The sequence below is a fragment of the Anomaloglossus baeobatrachus genome, unplaced genomic scaffold, assembly GCF_048569485.1.
Source record: "Anomaloglossus baeobatrachus isolate aAnoBae1 unplaced genomic scaffold, aAnoBae1.hap1 Scaffold_41, whole genome shotgun sequence".
Taxonomy (NCBI): Eukaryota; Metazoa; Chordata; class Amphibia; order Anura; family Aromobatidae; genus Anomaloglossus; species Anomaloglossus baeobatrachus.
In genome coordinates, this window is record NW_027443435.1 from 1,076,591 (window position 1) to 1,082,443 (window position 5,853).

The 5,853-nt window shown below is 48.8% G+C and overlaps 1 protein-coding gene across 3 annotated transcripts in view; it reads left to right on the plus strand.

The window, feature by feature from the left end:
* The window catches only part of LOC142277329 (uncharacterized), a 149,174-nt gene extending 147,455 nt beyond the window's left edge, over positions 1 to 1,719 (plus strand). For 2 of the 3 annotated variants that reach the window (XR_012740496.1, XR_012740494.1), the window contains exon 2: positions 985 to 1,719. The gene's annotated coding sequence lies outside the window, so the exon portion shown is untranslated. Of the gene's footprint in view, positions 1 to 979 lie in introns of all 3 variants that reach the window. The other variant, XR_012740495.1, reaches the window with a different exon arrangement.
* Positions 1,720 to 5,853: the final 4,134 nt, after the last annotated feature.

Below are 5,853 nucleotides of genomic sequence, written 5' to 3' on the forward strand. Positions count from 1 at the left end.
TGTGTGGCAGTGTGTGTGTGTGGGGCAGTGTGTGTGTGTGGGGCAGTGTGTGTGTGTGGGGCAGTGTGTGTGTGTGGGGCAGTGTGTGTGTGTGGGGCAGTGTGTGTGTGTGGGGCAGTGTGTGTGTGTGTGGGGCAGTGTGTGTGTGTGTGGGGCCGTGTGTGTGTGTGTGGGGCCGTGTGTGTGTGTGTGGGGCCGTGTGTGTGTGTGTGTGTGGGGCAGTGTGTGTGTGTGTGTGTGGGGCAGTGTGTGTGGGGCAGTGTGTGTGTGGGGCAGTGTGTGTGTGTGGGGCCGTGTGTGTGTGTGGGGCCGTGTGTGTGTGTGGGCCGTGTGTGTGTGTGGGGCCGTGTGTGTGTGTGGGGCCGTGTGTGTGTGTGGGGCCGTGTGTGTGTGTGGGGCCGTGTGTGTGTGTGGGGCCGTGTGTGTGTTGGGTGGGGCTCGCAGGGAGAGAGGCTGCACGTTGGGTGGGGGGAGGATGCAGGGGGAGAGAGGCTGCACGTTGGGGGGGGGAGCTTGCAGGGGGAAGAGGCTGCATGTTGGGGGGGGAGCTTGCAGGGGGGAAGAGGCTGCACGTTGGGGGGGGGGAGCTTGCAGGGGGAAAGAGGCTGCACGTTGGGGGGGGGGAGCTTGCAGGGGGAGAGAGGCTGCACGTTGGGGGGTGGAGTTTGCAGGGGGAGAGAGGCTGCACGTTGGGGGGTGGAGTTTGCAGGGGGAGAGAGGCTGCACGTTGGGGGGGGAGCTTGCAGGGGGAGAGAGGCTGCACGTTGGGGGGGGGGAGCTTGCAGGGGGAAAGAGGCTGCACGTTGGGGGGGGAGCTTGCAGGGGGAGAGAGGCTGCACTTTGGGGGAGAGAGGTTACACGTTGGGGGGGGGAGCTTGCAGGGGGAGAGAGGCTGCACGTGGGGGGCTCGTGCTGGGCAGGGGGCCGTGTTGCACTTTGTGGGAGGTGTGCTATTAATCTTCTCCCTTTGTTTTTCTAGCACAGTTTGTGACTACTGGCATCTGGGTGTAATTGCCCCCCGTCGTCCCACCTTAGAGACTGAGAGAACAGTGTGGTGTAATGCACATCCTCCTCCTGTGTCCTCCAATGTATTCAGCAAGAGGATTTTTATGGTAAATGGAGAAATACAATTTTTACACCTAAAACGCACGGGACTCGGATACAAAAGATTTTTTTTCTTTCATTGTTGCCAATGTCCAACATGGCTTTATTCTACGTATTAATTTGTAAAGTTGATTGTTACAGTGTATATTTGTATCCCCGACCTTCTGTCTCCCCCTCCCCATTACCCTGTAGACTGTAACCCCCCCCCGAGAGCAGGGTCTGCGCCCCTCTGTACCCGTCTGTCAGTGTTATATATTTGTATCCCCGACCTTCTGTCTCCTCCCCTTTACCCTGTAGACTGTAGCCCCTGAGGGCAGGGTCCGCTCCCCTCTGTACCCGTCTGTCAATGTTATATATTTGTATCCCCGACCTTCTGTCTCCTCCCCATTACCCTGTAGACTGTAGCCCCTGAGGGCAGGGTCCGCTCCCCTCTGCACCCGTCTGTGAGGATTGGTTTATTCACTGTAATTTATATCTGTATTTTGGGTGTTACCCATTCCCATGTACAGCATGGAATCAATGTTCTCTATAAAAATAAAACTGTATAAATATATTTCTCCTTTTTTTTTTTTTTTTTTAAATTGATATACTTATTTTAATAAAACTGTTCTAGAAGTTTGGGCTGAATGTTCATTTCTATAATGATAAAGCTCGGTGTGACATTAGTGAGCAGTCACTGCCGGTCGGGCTGCGGTCACAGTGTTGTAGGTAGTTTCCAAAACATCTGTCCTCACATGTAGACCCACAGTAAACTGATCAGATCTCGCTGACAATTTATTTTCTGTCTTTAGCAGACCCCTGATCCTCTTATGCCCCCCATTTATTAGGCCCCAGTCCTGTTTCACCGTGTTTCCCTCCTTTGGTGGCAACATAACTCCATGAGGCTCACACCGCCTGATTCCGGTCATATGGGGCGAAACGTTTTTTTTTTTCTTTAAATTTAAAGGGACGTAAGTTGCTTTTTGCTGAGCGTCTGAAGCTGTTGCCACCACTGTTCCATAGGACGGGCTCTGGCAGAGGTGACACTACATATTTTACAGAGGGGTAACAATACTTCTTAGAAATTTTGAGAAGTATTTTTAGCCGCTGAGGAGAACATCATAATTTGCAGCAACTCAAAATGATAGTACATACAGTAGATGGGTATCTATAAGGCCCCTTTCAGATGTCCGTGTTTAAACAGGTGCAAGCCACACGTACCAGTATGGTTGTCCGTGTGGTACCGGTAAAAAAAAAAGTAAGATACTGAAATGAATGTTTTTTGGTTTTGTTTTTTTTTTTTTGTTTTTTTTTTGTTTAATGTGGAAAGCCTGAAAAATTAAAGATATAGGAAGATAAATAGAGCTTATAGATTAGTGTTCTAGAGATAGTTAGCTTGACCAGCATTTTTACACCATTTTTATTTTTTAATTTAAAAAAAAAAAGTGGGGTCCCCCCAACTTTCATATCCAGCACAGGAACAGCAGCAGCTGTAGGCTGAAATCCTCAGCTCTTTGCAGTACCTTGGCTGGTTATGAAAAATAGAGGGGATCCCACGCTTATTCTTTACATTTTTAGATTAAAAAAAATTACGTGTGGTCCCCTCTATTTTTACTAAAAAAACAGCCATGGTACAGCAGACAACTGGGGGATGATATTCTTAGGGTGGAAAGGGCCATGGTTATTTGGCCCTTTCCAGCCTAACAATAGCAGCCCACAGACGCCCGAGAAAAGGCACATCAATTAGATGCAGCAATTGTGGTGCTGGACCTGGCTCTTCCCATTGCTTTGGTGCAATGGCAAACTGGGTAATATTTGTGGGGTTGACGCCAGCTCCAGCATACACCCCTACTACTAATCCAGTAGATGAAAGGAGAATAACAAACTTTATTTGAACAAAAAACCTTCGACTCAGACCTCATTCACCAATTTATTTGATTTTTATAAATAAAAAACAGTTCTACCGTAATCTATGGTGAGGTCCCACGACATTCCCCAAAAGCAAACCTGGAAAGACATAAAAGAGAAAATCATTCAATAAATAAAGACAAAAGACACCCTCTTTTCCAATTTATTTCTCTATCAAAGCCCTAATCCTGGTCTGCCGAAAGCCAATTGGGGGCGGTCACGTCAATACTGCTGTCACACTCAATGGAGAACCGAACATTCCTCATTGGTTGTGAGAGTACTCACACAGACACTGCTGTGGATGCTTCTGTTTGATGACCTTCATCTCATAAGGTGAGCTCAGGTTATTCAGGTCAGCAGTATGTGTGCGGACGCGGCAGTGATGTCACAGGTTAATCAGAGTTCACAATGAACTCAGATGACATCCTGATGACACCCGCGCTACTGTGGGGGTTGCGGCAGTAACGTCATGGGTTCATCGGAGTTCTCAAACTTTGAAGAACCCGTGAAGTCACTGTCGCTACACCCGCGGTGGCGTAGGCGTTGTCAGGATATCAGAGTTCCTTGGATACTCACCTGTCCCCAGCGATGCTGTCCCTGGCACTGATGTCTATGGTGCTGCTGCTTCCAGGTCCTCCGTTGAGTGCATATTCATTGAGTATAATGAGCGGGGATCGGAAGCAAGTGACAGCAGGGCTGGAGACAAGTAAGTATAAAAATTCATTTTATTTCAGAGACACGTGTTTTCTCTGGTTCTTGTCACACGGATCACATCAGTGTGTGACACCCGTGCTGCCTGAGAAAAAAAAACAATGTCTGCGTGCAGGGAAATGTGGGGCAACACGGTCCATGTAAAAACATGCATGTGTGAGGAACACTATAGAATAACATGAGTACGTGTGGCATCCGTGTTAAAAATGGATGTCACACATACCTGAAACATATGGATAAAAATTCCCCGTTTTCCCAATCGGTGCGGATTCCACTGATCAGCAGGTGATCACCTTGCCCATGGATAGGTGATAACTTGTTTTCACTAAACAATCCCTTTAAGGCGTGTAAACAATCCCTACAATTATTTGTCCGACAGCTCTCTTGACTATCACATACAGGAGTGCTCGGCCAAATGTTCTTGTGTTCTCTCTCTGAGAGCTGATGTCGCCTCCTCTGGGGGTGGATTATCTTTCAAGAGATCAAAAGCATCAACAAGTGGAATTCAAACACGCCGGTTCCTTCCCTCCCTTTAAGCTGGGTTCACACTAAGCGACAGCGACAACGACGTCGCTGTTACGTCACCATTTTCTGTGACGTAACAGCGACCTTGTAAGTCGCTGTTATGAACGCTGCTTAGCTGTCAAACACAGCGACGCAGCAGCGATCATAACGTCGCTGTGCTACATGTGCAGAGAGCAGGGAGCCGCGCTTAGCGCTGGCTCCTTGCTCTCCTAGGTACAGTACACATCGGGTTAATTAACCCGATGTGTACTGCAGCTACATGTCCCAGTGCAGAGAGCAGGGAGCCGCGCACACTGCTTAGCGCTGGCTCCTTGCTCTCCTTGCTACAGTATACATCGGGTTAATTACCCGATGCGTACTGCAGCCACATGTGCACAGAGCAGGAGCCGGCACTGGCAGCAAGGGCGGAGGCTGGTAACGAAGGTAAATATCGGGTAACCAGGGAAAGGTCTTCCCTTGGTTACCCGATGTTTACGCTGGTTACAGCTTACCGCAGCTGCCAGACGCCGGCTCCTGCTCCCTGCTCGCTTCATTTCGTCGCTCTCTCGTTGTCACATAAGTGATGTGTGTGTCACAGCGGGAGAGTGACGACCAAAAAATTAAGCTGGACATTCAGCAAACGACCGGCGACCTCACAGCAGGGGCCAGGTCGTTGCTGGATGTCACACACAGCGACAGCGACTGGACGTCGCTGCAAACGTCACAGAAAATGGTGACGTAGCAGCGACCTCGTTGTCGCTGTGTGTGACACCAGCTTTACATCCATTCTCGAGGTAAGTCAGATAGCCCCCATACACATCATATTGTTGTCTGATCCGGGCAATTTTAGCCCTATGTTTATGGGAGCTTTCATGTAATCTGTATAAGGGCTTATTCAAACATCTATGAACGTCAGTACAATCTCTGAACACAATGCATGGACTGGCTGAGGCCGTCCTTATAGACAGTGCTGTGAGATCAGAAATCATGAACCTCAGTGCAGCAACTCCGCTCTAGTCACCTCTAGTGAGATAGAATAGAGTTACTGTACAGGGGACGTTCCTTACAGACAGTGCTGTGAGCTCAGAAATCATGAGCCTCAGTGCAGCAACTCCGCTCTAGTCACCTCTAGTGAGATAGAATGGAGTTACTGTACAGGGGACGTTCCTTATAGACAGTGCTGTGAGATCAGAAATCATGAACCTCAGTGCAGCAACTCCGCTCTAGTCACCCTCTAGTGAGATAGAATGGAGTTACTGTACAGGGGACGTTCCTTACAGACAGTGCTGTGAGATCAGAAATCATGAACCTCCGTGCAGCAACTCCGCTCTAGTCACCTCTAGTGAGATAGAATGGAGTTACTGTACAGGGACGTTCCTTATAGACAGTGCTGTGAGATCAGAAATCATGAGCCTCAGTGCAACAACTCCGCTCTAGTCACCTCTAGTGAGATAGAATGGAGTTACTGTACAGGGGATGTTCCTTATAGACAGTGCTGTGAGATCAGAAATCATGAACCTCAGTGCAGCAACTCCGCTCTAGTCACCTCTAGTGAGATAGAATGGAGTTACTGTACAGGGGATGTTCCTTACAGACAGTGCTGTGAGATCAGAAATCATGAACCTTAGTGCAACAACTGTGATCTAG